Source organism: Hypanus sabinus, chromosome 4 (assembly GCF_030144855.1).
Source record: "Hypanus sabinus isolate sHypSab1 chromosome 4, sHypSab1.hap1, whole genome shotgun sequence".
NCBI classification, from domain to species: domain Eukaryota; kingdom Metazoa; phylum Chordata; class Chondrichthyes; order Myliobatiformes; family Dasyatidae; genus Hypanus; species Hypanus sabinus.
Window position 1 is genome coordinate 16,116,977 of NC_082709.1, and position 24,946 is coordinate 16,141,922.

The window sequence follows — 24,946 nt, forward strand, 5'->3', positions numbered from 1 at the left end:
TTTGAATTAATTTAATGTTTTGAAGTTACAAAATTTAACAAATATGACTGCAAGCTCTTACTCGCTTCCAAATGCCAACTTGTGCACACATCATCACACACGAGTGTGTGTGTGACCAAAGGGGTGTGTTTGCCATTTGGGAAGTCACTTCACAGCCCCATCTCTGACTTGCTGTGGCATCTGTCTATGCATCAAAGAATGAGAGTTAAAAACAAAATTATGTTAAAGTATTTACTTTTTGCCACACAAATACTTAGAGAGGACTTTTTATTTAATTTCTCAAACTTTTGGATTGTGATTTGTAAAATTTTAGGGCAAATTTCTATTACCCAAAGAAATGTTATGTTTTTTAGTTTATTACTAATTAATCCTCATGTCCTGCACATCCTAACCTTTATTTCTAAGCAGAGGAAATTAAAACTTTTAATAGGGATTATGTTGCCTTTTATGATGAAGAGTAAAATGGATTTCATTGATGAGAATTGCAAATTCATGCACTACATGCGTTGTGTATGTAGATATGTTGACAGCAACCAGTTAAACCCCTAAGCTCAACCATGCAGATAAGCTTGAGTGCCAAGTTCAGATCCCTTCTATTTAGCATATTCCAAGAGAGGTAACATATTTCAAGAGCAAGTACTAAACTTGCTTTCATCATTGCCCATTTTACATTTGGAAGTCAGTTGCATCAATGCTTAGCTTTTCTATTTCTCATCTGCATCTTGCCATTCAATAACAAAAACGCGTTAGTGTCTGCATGTACGATATTAATGCTGACTTCTCCCTCACCATCACATAATCTCTCTGCCTGTGTTGTCAACCTCGATCACATTGAGTGAGCAGTTGTACAGCTTTGTCAAAAACATGATGTATCATAAATCAGGTGTAAGGTTGAGAACTTGGTGTAACAGGCTTTCTCCGAGGGCAAGCAATGAAACTGAAATTTAGTCATCGCTTAATGCAGTGCTGTCTTAAGCCATCGTGAGCCTATTCTCTCAATTTCCTAAAGTTTTTCCAGTTTGATTCTGTTCCTGTGAACACCTTAGGACATTATCCATATTAAATATAACAGATAAATAGGAGCCAAACATGGCTGGCTGTGTTTCTGTGCAGCTTACAATGCTGTGCAAAAGTCTAAGGTATATATCAAAACACAAAAATACAACTGCAGATGCTGTGGATCAAAGAACACGTACACAATGCTGGAAGAACTCAGCAGGTCAGACAGCATCCGTGAGAAAAGAGTAGCCAACATTTCGGGCGGAGACCCTTCATCAGCTCTTTTTTGTGCTCTTCTCCCCCATTCCTGATGAAGGGTCTCGGCCCGAGACGTTGGCTACTCTTTTTTCACGGATGCTGCCTGACCTGCTGAGTTCTTCCAGCGTTATGTATGTATTCTAAGGTGTATATATATATATATATATAGCTAGGAGCCCAAGACTTTTGCACCGCACTATATTTGCCAAAGTGGAGTGGAGAACGAGTTCGTTAATCCAGTGTAAGCAAAACGTATTGGGAGTGGTGATGGGGTGATGGTGGAGTACCACGGGAGGGGTGTGGGACAGGTGGTAAAGAAGGAGAGGCAGTGGTGGTGTGGGGTGGTGGTGCAGCAGCAGATACATCCAGCCCTGAGACACCAGGCAAGGTCATCTGACTCCAAACAATTGGCTTATTGATCATTACAAAATGACTCTCTGTTGCTTCCCACTCCCTCTCCTTTTCTCGTCCTTTCCCAACTATGATTCCCCTCTCCCTGTATCCCTTCCCACTTTCAGTCCGCAATAGAGCCCTGTATCAGAATCAGATTTATCATGACTCATATGTCATGAAATTTGGGTTTTTTTTGCGGCAGCAACACAGTGTAATCACAAAATTACTGCCGTGCTGAGCAAGAGTCGTAGGCACCCTCGCTATACATAGCGAAGATTGAAAAGCGGATTGCACAGAAATTTGGGGGTGACCGGAGAGGACTAGCAAATAGTTAATGTTGTTTCATTACTCAAGAAGGGAAACAGGGTTAATCTTGGAAACTATGGACCAGTCAGTTTCATGTCAACGTTTGGAAAGTGAAGATGATTCTTCTGGATAAGATTTATGAGCATTTGGAAAACCTTGGCCTAATTAGAGACAGTCAACATGGCTTTGCGTGGGTGAAGTAATGTCTCAGTAACTTGAGAGAGTTTTTGGAGGAAGAACCGAGGTGATGGATGAAGGTAGAGCTGTGAGTGTTGTCTACATGGATTTTAGTAAGGCGTTTGACAAGGACTCTCGTGGGAGGCGCTTCCAAAATATTAAGATGCGTGGGACCCACAGTGAATGTCTGCTTGGATTGAGAATTGTCTTACTCAAAGAACATAGGGAATAGTTGGGTTCTGCTGGGATCCATACTGGGACCTCTGCTGTTTGTGATATACATAAATAACCTGGATGAAAACATAAATGGGAGGGTTAGTAAGTTGCAGATGATATAAAGATTGCTGGTGTACCAGATAGCATAGATGACTCGCAGAGAATAGTGGAGTATGCATCAGTTGCAGCTATGGGTGGGTAAATGGCAAATGGAGTTTAACCCAGCCAAACATTAAGTGTTTACTTTAGCTGATGAAATATAAATAGACAGTACACGGTTAATGCCAAGACCCTTAAAAGAGTTAATGACAGGGATCGTGGGGTCTAACCACATAGCTCCCTGAGAGGGGTTACTCAGGTTAATAGGATTCTAAGAAGGGATGTGGCATGCTTGTCTTTACTCCTTGACCAATTGTTTTCAAGATATTACGTTGCAGCTTCATAAAAATCTAGTCAGGCGGTGTCTGGATTATTGCATTCGTTTCTGGTTGCCGGATTAAAGGAAGGATGTCTAAGCTTTGGAGAGGATGCAGAAGAGATTTACCAGGATGCTGCCTGGTTTAGAGGGCACGTGCTATAAGGTGAGGTTGGACAAAACTGGATTATTGTCTCTGGGGCAGCAGAGACTGAGAGGTAATCAGATAGAGGTTTATAAGATTGTGAGAATATCTTTTTCCCAGGACTGAAATGTGTACTAACTGATGGCCTGCATTTAAAGTAGATGGGGCAAGTTCAAAGGGGGTTGCACAGAGATTTGGGGGTGACTGGATGATGCTAATGCTGGAGATAAATATGAGAGGCTCAAGAACTTTGATATGCATTATGAATGTATAGGAAATGGAAGTAACACACACAAAGTGCTGGAGCAACTCAGCAGGTCAGGCTGCATCTATAGACAGGAATAAACAGTCGATGTTTCAGGCCAAGATCTTTCATCAGGACTCTGACCCTTCATGAGTCCAGATGAAGGATCTTGGCCTCAAACATCAACTGTTTGTCCTTCTCCATTGATGCCGCCTGACCTGCTGAGTTCCTCCAGCATTTTGTGTGTGTTGCTGTAGATTTCCAGCATCTGTAAAATCTTATGGGTAAAGCAAATGGAAGGACATTGACATTGTGTAGAGAGAAGGGATTAATTTGGTTGCACATTTAACTACTGATATAATTGTTCAGCATAATATCGTGGGCCAAAGGGCCTGTTTCTCTTCTGGACTGTTCACTGTTGCTCTCATGTGCCTGACTATCACAGAGCACAAATAAACATTTACAAGTTGGTGTCCTCTTCCCAACTTACAGTACTGGCTTAGAAATACGTTGCAAGTTTGCTTGCTCCAAGTTGTACTAATCCCGCAAGCAGTAATAATCAAATAAAGAATTTCAAACTGATTTCTTCCAATAAATTATAATATGTTACAGAGTCATCGAAAAGTACAACAGAGAAACAGGCCCTTCAGCCCATCTAGTCTATGCCAAACCATTTAAACTGCCTACTGCTATTGACCTACACCTGGTCTATAGCTTTCCATATCTCTACCATCCAAAACTTCTCTTAAATGTTGAAATTGAGCTCACATGCACCGCCTGTGATGGCAACTGGTTCCACACTCTCATAAATTTCTGAGTGAAGAAGTTTCCCTTCATGTCAAGCTCAGTTAATAGATCAAGTATCTTGTGGCCTCCAAATGGATAGGAATATTAAAGCAATCCATGAAGTATAGTGAGTGCAAAATGTGACAAATGGAGCAAAAAGAAACACAAACTACTGGAAGAACTCAGCTCATCATGCAGCATCTGTGGTGGCAAAGAGATATTGACGTTTCAGTATTAGATCGTGTGACAGTATGACGAGACCCACCCTGAGCTGTGATGCAGGGTTTCATTCCAAAGTGTCACCGATCCTTGTGCAGGATACCCTGAAGGTTGAGTCAGTAGTAAGGAAGCCAAATGCAATGTTAGCATTCATTTCAAATGGACTAGAACATAACTGCAAGGATGTAATGCTGTGGCTTTATAAGGCATTTCTCAGACTACAATTGCAGTATTGCAGGCAGTTTTGGGCTCCTTATGGTATACATCGATGATCTGGAAGAGGGGATCGATTGTAGTGTTATTGTAGTGTATTGCTGATGATGCTAAATGAAGTGGAAAAGCAAATTGTGCAGAAGTTATGGAACGTCTACAGACAGATACAGATAGGTTAATTGAGTGGACAAGGTTCTGTCAGCTGGAGTACAATGTAGGTAAATGCAAGGTCATCCACGTTGGAAGGAAACAAATGAAAGAGCATGTTATTTAAATGGTAAAAATTTGCAGCATGCTGTTGTGCAGAGGGACTTGTGAGTGCTTGTGCATGAATCACAAAAGGTTAGTTTGCAGGTGCAGCAGGATATCACAAAGGCAAATGGAATGTTGGCCTTCAGTGCCAGAGGAATTGAATTTAAGAGCAGGAAGGTTATAGTGCAACTGTACAGGGTACTGGTGAGGCTGTACCTGGAGTACTGCGTGCAGTTCTGGTCTCCTTACTTGAGGAAGGATATACTGGCTTTGGAGGTGATGCAGAGGAGGTTCACCAGGTTGATTCCAGAGATGAGGGTGTAAGACTATGAGGAGAGATTTAGTCACCTGGGACTGTACTCACTGGAATTCATAAGAATGAGAGGAGAACTTATAGAAACATATAAAATTATGAAAGGGATAGATAAGATAGAGGCAGCAAAGTTGTTTCCACTGGTAGGTGAGACTAGAACTAAGGGACATAGTCTCAAGATTCGGGGAAGTATATTTACGATGGAGATGAGGAGGAACTGCTTTTCGCAGAGAGTGGTGAATCTGTGGAATTCTCTGCCCAATGAATCAGTGGAGGTTTCTTCAGTAAATATATTTAAGACAAGGTCGGATAGATTTTTGCATAGTAGGGGAATTAAGGATCATGGGGAAAAGGCAGATAGGTGGAGATGATGGCCAGATCAGCCTCAATCTTATTGAATGGCGGAGCAGGCTCGACAGGCCAGATGGCCTACTCCTGCTCATGTTTCTTATGTTATGTTCTTAATTAAGAAATTATATGCTGGCATTGGAGAGGGTCCAGAGACCTTGCAATAAAAGGGTGAACATATGAGGAGCGTTTGATGGCTCTGGGCCTGCACTCACTAGAGATTAGAAAAATGAGGGGAGGGGAGGGTAACCTCATTGAAACCTATCAAATATTGAAGACCCAGATAGAGTGGATATGGAGAGGATGTTTCCGGTAGTGGGTGAGTCTAATACTCGAGGGCACAAGCTCATTATTTTCAAGAAGGACATCCATTTAGAACAGAGATGAGGAGGAATTTATTTAGCCAGCGGGTGAAGAATCTGTGGAATTAATTGCCATGGACGGTCGTGGAGGCCAAGACATTGAATATATTTAAAGCGGAGCTTGATAGGTTATTGATTTGTCAAGGCGTCAACGGTTACAGGGAAAAGGCAGGAGAATAGTGTCGAGAGAGATAATAAATCAGCCATGATTAAATAGCAGGGCAGCCTCGATAGGCTGAATCTGTTCTTGTGTCTTATGGTCTTATTTCTGAGTTCCTCAGTCTCTCGAATTACTCTTAGCATCTGCAGTATGTGGACATCCACAAAGGTTTCTGTGTATTAATAGACATACAATATTCAAATTATAAAGAATATCCAATTTAGACCATGAGACATAGGAGCAGAATTAGGCCAATTATTTATTGTTATGTTTATTATTTAGTTTTACGTTTGTTATGTTATGATTGCACTGCTCCTGGAAAACGCTGTCTCATTCTGCCCTGCAGAGCTGATGTACGGTTAGAATGACAATAAAGTTTTTGAATCTTGAATCTTGAATTAGCCCATCAAGTCTGCTCCACCGTTTCACATGGCCAATCCATTTTTCTCTCAATTAAGACCATAAGTATAAGACATTACTTTTTGTATTAGCTGTCACTTTAAAACTATCAATCAGAATGCCAAAGATTGAACAATAACGAATCAGTTGGTGTTATTGTAACTCTTCTTCAATGACAAAGTTCTCTATCATGACTGCACAGAACTTTCTAATAAGGTACAACAAATAGTTGAATCATTGAGGGAATATTTACAATACTAGGGATGAATTTGTATTATTCTGAATCTACTTAAACAGTGAGTATTGAACACATTCTGTTGGTCTTGCACGTCGTGGCATTAATCCACAGGAATATAGTACAGGCTTCAAACTAAATACCACAATAGAATCTCGTTTCCATTTCCCAGCATATTACGGTCATAGGAGTATAACATAGAAGCATTGCCTTAGTACTGCCATCGACAGCAAAAAACAGATTTGGGATTCTAGTTCTGAATCTGTCCCCTTCATTGAGAACAAGTGCACTCAACTCATGACACATATTTCAGAAATGCTGCGCATTTTATTGCTTTATGTACATTAGCATTTACATTTCAATTTAATTTTTTTGTACATTTTGTATTAAAAATTTTGCATTTTAATTTTTTGTACATTTTGTATTAGCATTTTCATTTCAAGTTTTTTGTATATTTTGTGACAAGTAATTAGTATAATGCTGATATATGCAGATTTTGTTTTCAACAAAGGCTATACTTGAATATTGGTCAAACATGTAATTTATGTTCGAAAGCGCTATGTCAATGTGTCAAGCAAATGGTTTACATTTGTAAATTTTTCTGACCTTTTCCTTTAATGTACTGGAATTTGGACAATGCTGGTAATCCTCACTGTCCACCTAGTTTTAATCCTCATTGCCCACCAGTGCAAGAGTCAACCACAAACCAGAAAAGGAATTAATGAAGTAGTACTTCCCTGAGTTTGAGTTCCTCTCCACATCAGGTGGCAACTGCCATTTCTTTAACATTTGTTACCCAGCACCATTGGAAAGCACGCAAGCCAGGCGGATTCGAAGCTGGGACCACTTGCCTCGAAGTCTGGTGCAGATGCCACTACACCACCAGCTGACTACCTTTCCCTAAGGGCATTTATTTCTTGCAACATTATTAGAATATTCAAGATAAATATTAGAAATGGCCATTGGTTGGAGAATTTTGATTTATGGAATAACTATACATTCTGTATATAATCATATATTGAAAAAGTAAAAGCCAAGTAGATTAATGAAGATGATTAATAAAATTAAAAAGTATGCCATAATACTGAATGAATTATTGTGTAATACATTGTAATTAGAGCACAATTCATAGCAGTGAGGGTTGCAGCACATGCTGACTTGTTACGCCATTCCAGCTGGGACAAACTGTGGAACACCCTCCTCAGATCTCACAGCCTGCATCTCCACCTTTGGTTTCATGATAGTATGGAAGCCATTATGCAAACCAACAGATCCACCACAGTGAATCTCCAGTCTCAGTGAAGGCTGCTTCATCGCCCTGATACTCTTTCTCTCTGCATTGCTGCACCCCATCTTCAACAGCCCTCACATGGAAGTGAAGCTGATCGGTAGGATATAAGTGTTCAATCTACGGTGCATAAATAAAGAACCAAGACCTTAATACACCTGCAGTAGGCTTACATTTGTGTACTTTCAAGGACCTTTTTGACTTGTTCACTGAAGCAAATGAGTGGATAGCTCTTACAATGATAAGCCAAAAGGTCCTTTAGTGACTTTGCCTTTCAATAGTAAAGTTTCACAGAGGTACCCTGGAAAGCAAAGACCACTTGACATATTGGATCTCTGTTTATTTTCTGATCCTTGGGATTCTTCTGGGAGTAAAAAATTGTGAGCAGTCTTAATTCTAAGAAGTTTATTTTAGAGTTAAAACAAACATGCAAATACTAGGCAAACTAACTAAAGAACAGAGAAACAATGCAGAGAGGTGAATGCGAAGACAAAAGATAGAAAAGAAGCAACAATAGTGACTTTGAAAAATCCATCACTTTATAGATACTCATTAGAAAAGAATAACCTAGTTCATAGGCTACATAATTAAAACAATTACATCACATGGGTGATGTGCTGATACTTAGAAAATGAAAAATGAGAAAGGTGATACACCGTTAGTGTAGCTGCTATACCAATTTCTGCCAGTGAGTGGGGATGAGCCACCACATACTGTGAAAAATACATGAGTTTGTTAAAAAGTACAAACTTATAAAAAGTATTATTCAAATCATGGTGGTTTCTAACAGGAGCCACCCTAAGTGGATCATCCTAGTCTTTGACCGAGTCAAAGTGCACACAAAACTCATAATCTAGCAGGCTGCAGTGAATCTTGCCTTCTTATGTGCTTCTGTGACCTGGATTACCTGAAGCAGGGTCCTGAAGGCAATGGGAAAATCCACCAACACAGTCTCTGCAAAATCCTCCAAATCCATTAAAGGATAAGTGATCCAATGCTAGTGTCCTTTCTTGGTCATCAGTCCTTTGGTTGGTGTTCAGAGTACAGTAAGCTCTGAAAAAAAGATGGAGAGTCACAGATACAGCCTGGAAACAGACCCTTTGGCCCAAAGAGTCTTAACCACCAGAAACCACCCATTTAGATTAATTCTGCATTATTTCCTTTCTAAAATTGATTTGCTCATTCTCATCATCTGACTCCAACTTCTACCATTCACCGACACACCATGGATAATTTAGAGTGGCTGATTAATGTGGGTGCAGACTCAACACAGACAACACTCAAGGCTACGATTGAACCTGGGTGAAAGGCACTGTGAGTCAGTGACTACCAGCTGAGGCAGAGCGCCTACATTCTATTTTGAGCTATGTCATGGGAAGAGGTTACCAGGCAGCTAAGGAAAAGATTCAAAGATGATCCGAAAGTCTTCTTTAGAATATGCAATATCCTCAATGATCCCTGGAAACCTCTGACCCATGACCACACCAACCAGGGAAGGAACATTCGGGATGTCAGAGTATTGGGAGCATATAGGAGCCCAGGATAAATGGCAGAAGGAGTCCTCACCACACAAACCATCCCATCTGTTTAAGAGTCCATCGTCCACACTTTGGCTTCTCCAGAAAACAGAATGCATGTCTTTCTCAATCCCAAGGGCTATTTAAGACCAATGTAACAATTTTGAAGACACCCCAGAAATACACAGGAATAAATCCGACTGTAAGTATAAAATAATTCTAAAATCATGAGTTATGAAGATAATCTGTAAAGTAATATAAGGCATATCTTTTGCCCTGATACCAATGCTTCTGTAAAACTTAACTGCACTTTTAGTAAATTCCCGAAGTCCAGCACCAGAGCTGAGTTGAGCTGCTCACAATATCAGCTGCTCTGTTATTGGTGTTATTCTGCTGCATCAGCACTCTCCCAGGGAAGACTACTGGGTCAGTGAGAAATTCCACAGCATTCAAGGACAGCCAGCACCCTTATCCCATGGTTAATATAAGAGGACATCATTTTAAGGCGATTGGAAGAAAGTACAGGAAGGATAAGTGGTAAGTACTTGGAACGCATTGCCGGGAGAAGTGGCAGAGACAGGTACATTAGGGCCATTAAAGAGACTCTTAGACACACAGGTGAAAGTGAAGTAGAGAGTTATGTGGGAGAGAAGAGTTGTATTGTGTTGTACTACTGCTGCAAAGACAACCAATTTCATGAGATACGCCGGTGATATTAAACGTGATTCTAATTCTGATTCTGATTGATCTTGGAGTATGTTAAAAAGTCAACATAGCTTTGTGGACCAAGGGCCTGCACTGTGGCATACTGTTCTGTGTTCTGCATTCCTGGCTTTTAGACTGGAAAATCTACCTCCGAACCTGCATACAATCTCAGGGTTGTCTACTGTATGCATACTTTGATAATAAATGTACTCTGAACCTTTAAAATTAAACTAAGTGCAAGGACAGCAACTCCACTGAAACAAATAGGAAGAATGGTGCTAGAACAGTATATACACCTTTTAAACTAACGGAAGCATATCAAAAAAAATGTATTTAATCGTCTAAAGTTGTATGGGAGTGATTTTAATGTTTTAATTTTAAAATAAATTTATCTGGGAACATTTTCTTTGTTTTTAATATATCTTAGATATTAAAGATAATCTGTGATTACAGACGGTTCTGGTCAACACAACTGATTGTAGTAAAAGTGATGGGAGCTGGAGCTGGTGAAGTTTTATGGTCAATTACTCAGGCAATTGCCTCAGTGGGATTTGAACGTGTCATCGGATCAATGTTCCACGCTGTTGGCTGCAAGTCCACTGATTTAATCATTGTGCTACCATATCAAACCATTTTAATAAAAGGCATGTTGATCGGCTATCTGCTACCAACAGCAATGTCCATATCATTTTAGATTATCACTCTTTGGCTATACATTCATTTTAATCATTAAAAAATGTGTTTTGCCTCTTCCTGTTACTGAATTCTGGACCCCTACCACACTCTGGAAGAATAGTTTTATCCTTAACTCCCTCTATTCCTTGTACTGGTTAGTTCAATTTTAATGCTCCTTGGTTTCTGAGCCCTACCCTAAAGGTCCTTTCTATTTATCCATGTCTCTCATAATTTTATATATCTCAATTAGGTCGCCCTCAGCCTTCTCCACTCAACCCCATCCTATTGAACCTCTAGTTACAATCTTCCTTTAAACATTGCTATAAATTACTAGCATCTCAAATTAAATAACATTTTTCCTGCAACATGGTGGCCAAAATTGTACAGCATTCTTCAAACATGGCCTAACTAATATTATATACAGTCCCAGAATAACTTCTGAAGTTTGTTACTCTGTTATTGAAGAGAAGGAATCCCTATGTCTTTCCTAACCAAGTAATTTTCTGTCCTGCTACCTTTAAGAACCTATGGACATAAACTACAAGATTCACTTTACCCTCTACCATTCAATGTTCCACCATTCACAACATGGAATCATACAGTCTTAGAACACTACAGCACAGAAACAGGACCTTCAGCCCATCTAGTGCATGCTGAACCATTAATCTGCCTAGTCGCATTGACGTGCACCTGGACCGTAGCCCTTCATATCTCTCCCGTCAATGTACCAATCCAAATTTCTCCCAAGTGTTGAAATCGAACCCAAATTCACCACTTGTGCTGACAGCTCATTCCACACTCTCACCACCCTTTGTGAAGATTGAAAAAGTTCCCCTAAACATTTCACATTTCACCCTTAACCCATGACCTCTAGTTGTAGTTCCACCCAACCTCTGGAAAAAGCCAGCTTTCATTTACCCTATCTATAGCTCTCATAATTTTGTATACCTCTATCAAATCTCTCAGTCTTTTACCTTATAAGGAATAAAGTCCTAACATTTTCAATCTTTCCCTGTAACTCGGGTCCTCAAGTCCTGGCAACATCCTTGTAAATCTCCTCTGCACTCTTTCCTGTAGGTAATCAAGACTGCATACAACACTCCAAATTAGGTCAACTCAATGTCTTATACAATTTCAACATAACATCCCATCCCCTGTACTCAGTTTATTGATTTATAAAGGCTAACATGCCGAAAGCGTTCTTTATGACCCTATCTACCTGTGACACCACTTTCAAGGAATTATGGATCTGTATTCCCAGATCCCTCTGTTTTACTGCACTCCTCATTGCCCTACCGTCCACTGTGTAAGACATACCCTGGCTGGTCCTGCCGAAGTGCAGCACTTCACACTTGTCTGCATTAAAATCCATCCGCCATTTTTTATCTAATTTTTCCAGATCCCGCTGCGAGCTTTGACAGTTTTCCTCACCTTCTACTGATCTCCTATCTTGGTGTCAAATTTGCTGATCGAGTTAACCACATTATCATCCAGATTGTTGATATAGATGGCAAATAACAATGGACCCAGCATCAATCCCTGTGGCACACCACTTGTCAAAGGCCTCCAGTCAGAGAGGCAACCATCTACTACCACTCTTTGGCTTTTCTCACAAAGTCAATGTTTAATCCAATTTACTACCTCATCTTGAATGCCAAGCAACTGAACCATCTTGACCAACCTCCCATGCGGTTCCTTGTCAATGGCTGTGTGAAGTCCATCTAGACAACATCTACTGCCTTGCCTTCATCAACTTTCCTGGTAACTTCTTCAAAAAACACTATAAGATTGTTTAGACATAGCCTACCGCACACAAACCTACGTTAACTATCCCTAACCAGTCCCTGCCTATCCAAACTTAGACATCCGGTCCCATAGAATACCTTCCAATAACTTTCCCATTACTGATGTCAGGCTCACCAGCCTAAAATTGCCTGGCTTATTCTTAGAGCCTTTCTTAAACACCAGGACATTAGGTATCCTCCAATCCTCCGGCACCTCATCTGTGGCTAAGAATGTTTTAAGTATCTCTGCTAGGGCCCCAGCGATTTCTGCACTAGCTTCCCACAGGGTCCGAGGGACCACTGTGTCAAGCAATGGAGATTTATCCACCCTTATTTGCTTCAAGATAGCAAGCACCTCCTCCTCTGTAGTCTGTATTCTGTCCATGACCTCAGTGCTGCTTTACCTCACTTCAATAGTCTCCCGAGTAAATACGGATATAAAAAATCCATTTGATCTCCTCTATCTCTATCAGCTCCACACATAGATTATCACTCTTTATCTTCCACAGGACCAATTTTGTCTCTTGCCATCCTTTTGCTCTTAATACATCTATAGAAGCCCTTAGGATTCTCCCTCACCTTGTCTGCTAGAACAACCTCATGCTTTCTTCTCCCTCTCCTGATTTCCTCCTTAAGTGTTTTCTTGCTTTTCTTATACTCCTCAATGTTCAAAGTTCAAAGTAAATTTATTATCAACATACATTTCTGTTACCATATAAAACTCTGAGATTCATTTTCTTGCAGGTATACTCAGTATATCCAATAACTATAAAGGAATCAACGAAAGCAACAGCAACCGGTTGGAAAACCAGTGTGCCAAAGACAACAAATGTGCACACATGTAATGAAAGGAATAATAATAATCAACAAATATGCAATAAATATCAAGAGTAAGTATCCCACTTGTTCCTACCTGTGCCGGATATGCACCACTTTTTTCTTAACCAAGAAGGGACAGGCAGATTTAATGTGGTAGGTATACTGATTTAGAAACGTGACTCCGTTATGCAGAAGTTTGAACTGGCATTAGGAAGGATGATGGAAAAATATCAAAGCTGAAAGAAAGTGATTCACCAAGTTGTTTATTTTTTCAAAAATGAACTTGAGCTGCTTAATATTTTCTTTCATCAGCTTGCATAAGAATGTTAAAACAACTTTACTTCTAATAGCTTTGGAAAATATCTAGAGTAAAAGCCAAAGTAAATATCTTTTGCCAGACAAGTCCGTTTTAATGACACCAAAGAATGAATGAATTTATTAGTGGAAGTATTTTACAGGCATGTGAGAGACAAAGGTATGAATAGCTAAATCACAAGCCAAATTATACTGGCCTGGTGCCCCTATGTCCATGCCTGGAATTACCATCCATATCCATTATTTACCTGGCCAGATGTGGAAAGCTATTATGGCTGCAGCCCCACCAAAACACATCTTTGGTGATGTTCAACAGCAGGTAAAGGTGAGGACAGGTTTTGCTAGTTGTAAAAGTTGACAGATAAAACTAAGTAGTTGAAGTACAGTACTGTGCAAAAGCCATAGGCACGCATATAGCTAGGATGCCTAAGACTTTTGCACAGTACTGTATTTGTCAACGAGGAGCAGAGAGTGAGCTTGTAAATCCGCAGGAGCAAAGGATGTTGGGAATGGCTAAGGTGGAGTCCCAGAGGAGGGGTGTGGGACGGGTGGCAGAGGAGGAGTACCGGGGTAGAGAGTGACACAGTGCAGACACACCCAGCCCTGAAAGACCAGGCAAGGTCTTTTGATTCCAAACAACTGGTTTATTGATCACTGATGCTCACAACTCTCTCCCCTCTCCCTGCCCCCCACTCTCAGTCCACAGTAGAGACCCATACCAGAATCAGGTTTATCATCACTCACATATGTCATGAAATCCATGCTGTTTTTTTCCAGCAGTACAGTGCTTTAAATAAAATTACTACAGTTGTGTGCAAAAGCCTTAAGCACCCTAGCTATATACTGTTCATGTTCTGGAGCCTCTTACACAGTACTGTAAGTAATGTGCATTAACTACAAACGTTTGTAGAATAGATATAAATAAATCAAGACATTAAGTGAAGCAGAATAATTTTATTAAATATTGTACTTTCCCCTTTCTCTCTGCTCCTTTTGTTACAATTTACCTTTTGAAATTCACTGGTCTTTGTTTTCACCAAAGACCAACCCAGTGCAGGATCATACAGGTGATCCTCAATGTAGTGCTGGGGAATTCTAACAAAACTCTATCATGTATTTGTATCTTACATAAATTTGTCATAGCTGAATTGTCATCGTATATAAGATATTCCCAAACATTTCATCAAAAACAAACAAAATACAAATTTGCAATTCAGTAATGAATTGTCTGTTATCCAAAGAAATAACAAATTTAATCTATGGGCCAGATCATTTTGATTATTGCTGGCACTTCCAAACTGAACACCTGATATTGAGGTACTAAAAGCTGGAGTAGGTCCCAAAATGCCAAGCTAATGTTGGTCTCCCCTCTCCCTGTGGCAGGAGAAATACCTCTCTCTCCCTTGTTGGTGAAAGAGAGGGAGCCTGTGTCATGTCGGAGTGCTGGGTTACAGGCTCTGGTTTTTGATGGATTCTCGAGCATGATCTCTTTAGGGGTTGGCTATTGCCAGCACGGTGGGCAGTAGGGGCTGATGCTTCCTGCTGGAATGTGTAGGGAAGAGTTGATGCTTTGCTGCTGCTTGTACATAGGAGGGAGGGGAGGTTTGAAGTTTTACCATTTTTCTGTCATTCATTCCTTGGGATTTTCTTCTGTTTTATGGATGTCTGCAAAGAGTAAGAAAGTCAAATGTTTACTGTATACATTCTCTGATATTAAATGGAACCATTGAATGTTGTCTCCAACAGCTGACAAACTGATAAACCTGGCTTTCTGAATCCACAACATGTTCTAGACTTGAGCATTTATAGAGCATAATAGATGCACCTTCTGCCCATTAGGCCCTTTCAATGTCTTTTATCATCCTCCACTTTACTAATTCCACCACAGAGTTGGATGTCATTGAGTTTCAGAGCACAGAAATGGGCCTTTCAGCCTAATTCATCCATGCCCACTACGATGCCTTTCTAAATTAGTGCCCAATTACCTGCGTTCAGCCCATATCCCTCTAAACCCTTCCTATCCATGTACATATCCAAGTATATTTTAAATACAGTAATTGTACCCTCCCTGCAGCTCCCTCTGGCAACTCAGATACCCATCAAGAGTTTCAAGTAAGTTTATTATCAAAGTACATATATGTCACAATATACAATTTCATGCAGGCATTTAACATTAAATACAAAGAAAAACAGTAGAATCAATGAAAGACCACACAAAAAGATGGACAAACAACCAATGTGTAAAAGACAACAAACTGTGCAAATACAAAAAGAGAAAGATAAATAAATGAATATGCATTAAATATTGAGAACTTAAGATGAAGATTCCTTGAAATGAGTCAATCAGTTGTGCTCAATTCAGTATTGAGTTGTGTGAAGTTATCCCCACTGGTTCAAGAGCCCAATGGTTGAGGGGTAATGACTGTTTCTGAACCTGGTATGTAGGTTCTGAGGCTCCTGTATCTCCATCCTGATGGTGCAGTGAGACAAGATCATGGCCTGGATGTTGGGGGCCCTTGATTATGGATGTTGCTTTCCTGTGATAGCACTCCATGTAGACGTGCTCATTGGTGGGCAGAGCTTTGTCCATTATGGATTAGGCCAGATCCACTAATTTATGTAGTCTTTTCCAATTGAGCATATTGGTGTTTCCATACCAGGCCATGATGCAACCAGTCAATGTACTCTCCACCGCACAGCTATAGAAGTTTGTCAAAGTTTTAGATGTCATGCTGAATCTGCACAACTTCTAAGAAAGTAGGGCACTGCTGTGCTTCTTTGTAATAGCACTGATGCACTGGACCCAAGGCAGATCCTCTGAAATGATAACACTGAGGAATTGAAAGTTGCTGACCCTCTCTGCCTGTTATCCTCTGATGAGGACTAGCTCATGGACCTCTGGTTCCTCCTCCTGTAGTTCCTTGGTCTTGCTGACAATAAGTGAAAGGCTGTTGTTGTGGTACCACTCAGCCAGATTTTCCATCTCCCTCATATATGTTGATTTATCATTACCTTTGATTTGGCCAGTGACAATGGTGTCATCAGCAAACTTAAACATGGCACTGGAGCTGTGCATAGCAGGGAAGTAAGCACATAGCCTACTGGTGCAGCTATGTTGATCGATGTGGAGGATAGGGAGATAAGTGCCAAATGTATTGATATGCAGGTAAGGGAGGAGGTAGTTTTGAGTCTTTCAAAGAGCATTAAGGTGGATAATTCCCCAGGGCCTGAGGGGATATACCCCCAGGTGACTGAGAGAGGCATGAGAAGAGATTGCTGGGGCCTTGACCAATACCTCTGTGTCCTCTCTAACCAGAGGCAAAATCCCAGAACACTGGTGAGTAGCTAATGTTGTTTCGTTATTCAAGAAGGGAATCAAGGACAATCCTGGAAACTATAGACTGTCGCATCTCACAACAGTAGTTGGAAAGTTACTGGGGAGAATTCTTAGGGATAGGATTTGTGAGCATTTGGAAAACCGTGGCCAAGTTGGATAGAATCAGCATGGCTTTGGTGGGGCAAGTTGTGTCTGTTTAACTTACTTGAGCTTTTTGATGAGGTGATAAGGGTGAATGATGAAGGTGGATATTGTCTGCTTGGATTTTAGTAAGACACTTGACAAGGTCCCTTATGGGAGGCTCAATCAGAAGACTAAGATGCATTGGATAAATGGTGAATTACCTGTTTGGATTCAGAACTGGCTTGCCTATAGAAGACAGAGGGCATTGGTTGAAGGGATTTACTCTAGCTGGGGGTCTGTGATTAGTGGTGTTCTTCAGGGATCTGTACTGGGAACTCTGCTTTTTGTGATGTATATAAATGGCCTGAATGAAAATATAGATGGGTGGGTTAGTAAATTTGCAGATGACACAAAAAAAGATTGATGGTGTTGTGGATAGCATAGATGCCTGGCAAAGAATACAGCAGTTGCAGATATGGGCAGAGAAATAGCAGATGGAGTTTAACCTGGCCAAATGTGAAGTGTTGCTCCTTGTAAAGAGACAGAACCCTGTTAAGGGCAAGACCTTTAACGATGTTAATGAGGGATCTTGGGGTTCAAGTTCATTGCTCCCTGAAAGTGGCTACACAGGTTGACAGGATGGTTAAGAAGTTGTTACAAGAATTAGCCCTTGTAATAATGATCAGTGAGGCAGAAAGAGCAAATCTGTCTTTAACAACAAGTACCTTTATTGTTTAAACTAACACTTCTGTGAATTCATACACTAAATACCTTGTGTGCACACCTGCTAAGTTTTCGTGACTCTCCTGAATAGTCTAAGAATCGAAAAGGTGTTGTTTCATCACTTCATTATTCATTAGTTTAATTAGTTTGGCACAACATTGAGGGCTGAATGGCCTCTTCCTGTGCTGTACTGTTCTATGTAATCTTCTGTGTTTGTTAAAAAAGTTATAAACTGTTATAAATGCTCAAAGTTTACTAATTCTTTCAGTATCTATTGCTTCTTATTGTTATTGTACTACATCTGACCAATGAGGTAGCACAGAAGCATAGGAGTTGGCATAATGCTTCACAGCACCAGCATTTGGAAGCTTATGGTTCGAATCCTGCCACGTTCTGTAAGGAGTTTGTACATTCTCCCTGTGACCCTTTGGGTGCTCCAATTTCCTACCAAATTCCAAAGAAATAAGAGTTTTCATTAGTAAATTGTAAGCACGGTGCAGTATATTGGTGCCAGAAACTTGCAGGATGGCATCAGGAACTGTGTCACTGTGAAGATTCGTATTTATCATAATAACTTCAGACTGCATCGAAGGTCGTGTTGGTTTAGGAGGGTGGCGAATTGGTAATCATCTTATTTTTGTTCTGCAAATTACTGCAAATTGCAAATTACCTCTCTCCATCCCATTCCCCAGTCATCTTGCACACTCACAATCCCTGATCCCCTGACATTTTATCAAATCATACTCAGGAATAACTGTTTTTCTTAGCAAAATGGTCAATAAGTAGAGCACTTTGAAAGGGGAAACATAACAACATTGTGAAGATACCTGCTGCAGCTGGTAACCTGTGATCTCCGTCTCAAAGCCAATCTCAGGCTCTCTTTTAGGAGGGTGAATCCTGACAATGCAGTACCTGGTAAGACTCTGCAGACTTGTGCCAACCAACTGCGATGGTTGGAAGTTCTCACCTACTTCAAAAGGGCAACAATTATACCAGTACGCAAGTGTGAGCTGCCTTAATGACAATCGTCCAGTAGCACTCACATCTAAGGTGATGAAGTGCTTTGAGAGCTTGGTCATAGCCAGAATCAATTCTGCCTCAGCAAGGACCTGGACCCACACCAATTTGCCTACTGCCACATTAGGTCAATGGCAGACGCGATCTCAGTGGCTCTTCACACGGCCTTGCATCACCTGGAGAGTACAAACACCCGCTTATTTATGCAAATATTGAATCAGCCAATTATGTGGCAGGATCTCAATGCATAAAAGCATGCAGACATGGTCAAGCAGTTCAGTTGTTGTTCAGACCAAACATCAGAATGGGGAAGAAATGGGATCCAAGTGACTTTGACTGTGAAATGATTATTGGTGCCAGATGGGGTGGTTTGAGTATCTCAGAAACTGCTGATCTCCTGGCGTTTCCACACACAACCGTCTCTGGAGTTTACAGAAACTGGGGTGAAAAACAGTAGAAAATTCCAGCGAGTGGCCGTTCTATGGGTGAAAACGCCTTGTTAATGAGAGAGATCAGAGGAGAATTGCTGCACAGACAGGAAGGAGACAGTAACTCAAATAACCACACATCACAACAGTGGTGTGCTGAAGAGCATCTCTGAATGCAAAACATGTTGAACTTCGAAGTGATTGGTCTACAGCAGCTGAAGATGTTGGAGTCCCTAATACGGATGCCTAATAAAGTGGCCACTGAGTGTATTAAACAGTATTTTAGCCATCCTATTAAAATCTCCTCCCGTGGACATTACGCTGGTATCTTAGGAGCCTCTGTGCGTTGCCTCGGGGCGCCTTACAGCGACTGGAATCACCAAGTTGGTGCAAGTAAATGTGAAACTGAAAGCCGGTGTTTCAACATAAAATCAGAAAATGTTATAATTACTAAGCAGATCTTATGACGGTCGTGGGGTTCAAATATTCAATCCGTTTCACTCCACAGTCGCTGCTGAATATTTATCCAGTGTTTGGTTGTGTTTTAACATGCCTATTGTATATAAAGGAAGCATGGAGGTTAGTTTTATAATGGAGGGACGATTGTGAGTCGGCAAAGGGGCAGCGAACATGCCGTCACAGAGGGCTTTTTGATTGAAATATGCAGGGAGGGCGTGTTGTGCGGAGAGCCCCGAGATGGTTGGGTCTCACTGGGAACGGTGACGTTCCGAGCCGAGGAAGTGCTGCGCACTTCGGGAGCATCCGTTGGACTTTGTCCGGCTGTCGGAGACGGTGTCGGCATGCTGCCCAAACGCTATCAACTCGTAGCCGAATGGCGCTGACTGCTGCAACACTGCAACCATCTCTGGAGGAAGTAGACGGCAACGCCTCAAGCCTGGGCAAAGCGAGTTATCCAGTGTGCTGGGTCAGTGAAGCTGGATGGGCTGCAGAGAGAACATCGCGTTCAGGCGGCGTGGAAACGGAGACGCGCGGAGGAAACCGAGGAAGAAAGGCGCAGCGCACAGAACCATTCTGGATCTTACAGGTGGGTTTCAGTGAATGAACCACGCTTAGCGAGAGGGCTGCATTAAGTTATCGGAGAGTGAATGAATGATCAAAGGCTCTCCTGCAAACAAACATGAAATGTTCGTGAATGCTGCATTAAATTGCAGATATAAACTAATTTAAACATATAGCAGCGCGAAGTTTGATGCCTGGCGGAATACATGTAAGTTTCCATTTGAATATCTAAATATTCCTGTGAACAACTTCAAGCAATCAATTCTAAGGCAAATGTTTCAAATTGATTAATACGATTATTTCACTTATTGCTTTATAAATTTTCTGACATAGTCTAATTTTTGTAAGCGTTAGGGGTAAGTCAGTGAGGCAGCTCACTAAATGAGTCCAGACTTAATATAGAGATAGGATTTGTGAGATTTGCTGTTAAAATAATATTGAGTGAAAATCAGGATCCTGTATTCTTGTGAAATAAATGAATATTAAAAGTGTCAAAGATCCCAGCAATCTTCAAAGAGAAGGTTGACATGGAAGAGCAGAAAATTCTTCAAATCATATCAGGTCAGGCAACATCTACAGAGCGAATCAGAAATTAGAAAGATTAAAATTGATAAATGTCCTGATGAAGGGTCTTAGCCAGAAACATCGACTGTTTACTCTTTTCCATGGATGCTACCTGGCCTGCTGAGTTCCTCTGGCATTTTGTGTGTTGCTTGAAAAGAAGATCTGTAGTCAGTGCCATCAGAGACTTACAGAAGATTACTGTATACTAGCTGCAAATCCACGTTGAGTTCAACACTGACTGGCAATTCCTGCGATGCTGCTGGAGCCGAACTGTATCGACCTCCGCCATTCCTTCTGGATTCACCAGCTACATGGAGAGAGGGAGCCTGCTAGGTGGGCAGCAGCTTGCTCTCCGTGTTGTTCTGCCCTGGCTTGCAAATCATGTGATCAGCTAGGACGCAGCATCCATGTTTGACCCCGTCCAACAGAACTCTCGGGCTGTCATATATTTGGTTTTCATTCGTGTTATGTGGGGCAGTCATTAAGATGTAATTTCTTTAAATAATGAAGTGAGACTTAAATTATTATTCAAATATTTGTTAGTTGGCACACATGAAGGTGAATGGTTCCCAAATAACTGCAAATAAAGATGATTGATTACCCGTCGATGTTTGGCACATTCCAGTCACACTTGTTTTATTGCAGGTACTACAGGTTAACTTGCACTTGTGAAGAACATGTGCTTCTGAAGGCTTACTCCACCTTTCCACTTCTGTATAAAATATACATGCTCAAGTAATACTCATCTGCCAAAAATCTGTTTTCCAGTTGGAGAGATCTTGGCACAGTCATTGCAGATTTTGGAAGTTGATATGATTAGTTGGTAGTTCAGAGTATATTTTTCTATGAAGCTTACTTAAACTCTTGCCAAACTTTACATTTCTGCTTTTTGGTTCATATCCATTAGATTTGAGAAACATGTAATCTGATTCTTGAATATGTCTGACAACTGCCATAGTTATTCAGGTGATAAGTCCTGTTAGAGTCATAGAAAAGTACAGTACAGAGACAGGCCTTTTGGCCCATCTAGTCCATGCTGAGCCACTGAAACTGCCTATTCCCATTGACCTGCATCGGGACCATAGCCCTCCAAACCCCTCTCATCCGAGTGCCTATCCAAACTTTTCTTAAACATTGCACTGTCATGCATCGTTTACACAAGCAGCTCATTATACACTCTCACGGCCCTCTGAGTGAAAAATTTCCCCTCATGTTCCCCTTAAACATTTCACCTTTCACCCTTAACCCATGATCTCTAGCTCTAGTCCCACCAACCTCTGTGGAAAAAGCCTGCTTGCAGTTACCCTATCGACACCCCTCATAATCTTGTATACTGTACCTCTATCATATGTCTGAATCTTCTATGTCCAAACCTCTTCAGCTTTTTCACCAAAGTAACTTTCCAAAAGTTACTTTGCCTTTTTTTTGCAAATCATGATAAAGCATTAGTAGTTGCCTGTAATCACTGTTATGCTGCAAGTTTTCGGATATGAATGTCCACTGGCATACATATATTCTGTTTATACACCTGATTCTGGTTTTTGTGGCAGTCTGCTTTTCAGCTTAACATTCTTTTACTGATTTAGAACATGGGCACCCAGTACTTAGTTAAAGAGTACTATCATGAACTCAATTCTGATGAAACCAGTTTGACCATCTGATGAATGGAAAAATAAAAACTTGGTGTTCAAGCAATCATATGATTTCCAATTGTAACAGAATTGCAGGATTTCTGCCACCCAGATAGAAAAGGTTTTAGAAACAAATGTCTTGACTGATTTTATCATGTTTTTTATTAAAATCCTGACTTGTGTTTAGACACAGCTCAAATTAAATGAAGGGAATGTAGGTTTAGCTTTTCTCAATTAATCTATTTGGAATATTTTTCTATTAAGCTATCCTGTTAGACAGGGTACACATTGGTCTTAATGTTCTAAAAAATCTAGTTCACACAATTTATTGAACAAATTGTTAATTTTTTCCTATTTCATTATGTAAAAACGTATTTATTTTGCAGACCGAGCCACCTTGACACATGTATAAAGGTGGAAGACCAGAAGCTTACACTTGAAGTGCATCACAGCAGATGGTATCAGAGTATCAGCTTTCCTATTTGACACTGGCTCAGCAACAACCTCATACTCAACGTCAGCAAGAGTAAGGGGCTGGTTATTGACGTCAGGAGGAGGAAATCAGAGGTCTGCAAGCCAGTCCTCATTAGGGGATCAGATGTGGAAAGGGTCAGCAACTCTAAGTTCCTCTGTGTTATCATTTCAGGGGCCCAGCATGTAAGTGCAATTACAAAGAAAGCACGGCAGAGCATCTGCTTCTTTAGAAGTTTGCAAAGATGCCGCATGACTTCCAAAATTTTGAAAAACTCCTATTTATGTGTCGTGGAGAGTATATTGACTGGTTGCATCACAGCCTGGTATGGATACACCAATACCCTTGAATGGTAAATCCTACAAAGTGTAATGGATACAGCCCAGTCCATCACAGGTAAAGCCCTCTCCACTATTGAGCACATCAACACAGAGGAGCGAAGGAGCATCCATCATCAGGGACCCCACAACCCAGGTCAAGCTCTCTTCTGCTGCCATTAGGAAAAGGTATCAGAAGCAGAGGAGCATTTGATAGCTCTAAGCCCACGAGGGGATATTTCATTGAAAGGCCTAGATTGTGGACATGGAGAGGATATTTTCCGTAAGGGGTGAGTCTCGGACCAGAGGGCAAAGCCTCAGAAAAGAGGGACACTCATTTAGAACAGAGATGAGGAGGAATTCCTTTAAGCAGAAGTTGGTGAATCTGTGGAATTCATTGCTACAGATAGCTGAAGAGGCCAAGGCATTGAGTTTGATAGGCACTTGATTAGTCAGGGTATCAAAGGTTACAGGGAGAAAGCAAGAGAACGCGGTTGAGGGGGATAATATATCAGCCACAATGGAATGGCGGAGCAGACTTGATGGGTCGAATGGCCTAATTCTGCTCCTATGTCTTATGGTCTTATAATAATGGACAATATTAATGAACATCACATCAGAACCTTAAAATTCCCTTGATAAATCTATCTCTAAGAGGCTCCCTTTAAACCTTTTTTGACTTTATATGTCTGTCTGTGGTTTGGTGTTTAGTTTGATGACCTGTGGAAATTAATCATTTTGAAACTCTCGTAGAAATGCGGGTTATTATAATTGCTCATCTGGAGGTTGCTTGTGGGTTCACCATATCTTTAAACAACAGCTGTAATCACAAAGTGTGACTCTTGATATGTTGTATTTGGAAGCATTATTTCTGATTTGCATAATGGATAGTTTGCTGACAGTTGTAGTTAATGTTCCTGTACTTGCAGCGACACTGAGAAAACAAACTGACTGTTACTGCTTGATGTGTTACAGAGGTTTCCAACCTGGGGTCCACGGGCCCCTCAGTTAATCATCGGGGTCCATGGCATAAAGAAGGTTGGGAACCCCTGGATAAGCAGGACATTGATGAAGAGTGAGGAAAATAGAGGGCAGGGTCTCTTAAGTAAAGTAGTGATGAGGCAGTTTGTGGACATGTCAGAGATAATGGGAGCTTGAAGCATCACTTGCCTGAGACATTTGCCTCATAAGGAACAAGTGGAATTGTTTCTTCAGTTGAATGGGATGATAACAGCCCCGGGACTACATCTAGAGAGCACAGGAACATGGCAGTGAGAGATGGGGGGAAAGCAATCTTGCTGTTGTCAGTTGGGCTGAAGATGAATGAGTCAATTAACACCAGGATCTTCTCATGAGGAATCATGTGGGAACATACTGCAGCCCTTAAAGAGGATTCAAAAGAAAATAGTTGGAAATTTTCAAAAGAATGTAGACAAAAACTATTTATTACAGGAAACGTAATAGTTCAGGAAGCATTAATCATTAGATATACTGGGCAACAGTTTTTACAAAAGTGTTGCTTCCTCAGAAATTTTATTCACTATAGACTGCTTGAAGCTGAACACAAATATAATTTCAGACTACTTGTATCATGCAGGAATCTGGAGAGACAAGAATTTAACTTCTATTGAATATAATATGTTTAATTGCATAACATTGCTGATGCTTTGCTATAGTTCAACTAAGCTAAAAATGTTTTGTTAATGGCTTTCATTTGTACTGCTGCTGTAAAGTTAATAAATTTCACGATATATACCAGAGTGATACTAAA

General features: G+C 40.7%; 2 long non-coding RNA genes across 3 annotated transcripts in view; one reads left to right on the plus strand and one right to left on the minus strand.

The window, feature by feature from the left end:
* Window positions 1-1,253: 1,253 nt before the first annotated feature.
* The window catches only part of LOC132392519 (uncharacterized), a 31,845-nt gene continuing 8,152 nt past the window's right edge, over window positions 1,254-24,946 (minus strand). Inside the window, exons 1-3 of one of the 2 annotated variants that reach the window (XR_009511571.1) lie at window positions 20,868-21,233; window positions 13,323-15,208; window positions 1,254-8,781 (exon numbers count right to left, since the gene is read on the minus strand). This is a non-coding gene — a long non-coding RNA (uncharacterized LOC132392519). Of the gene's footprint in view, window positions 8,782-13,322; window positions 15,209-20,867; window positions 21,234-24,946 lie in introns of those variants that run through there. The other variant, XR_009511570.1, reaches the window with a different exon arrangement.
* Window positions 18,574-24,928, plus strand: LOC132392517 (uncharacterized). Its single transcript, XR_009511568.1, has 2 exons — window positions 18,574-20,216; window positions 22,773-24,928. It is a non-coding gene; the product is annotated as an uncharacterized LOC132392517 (long non-coding RNA).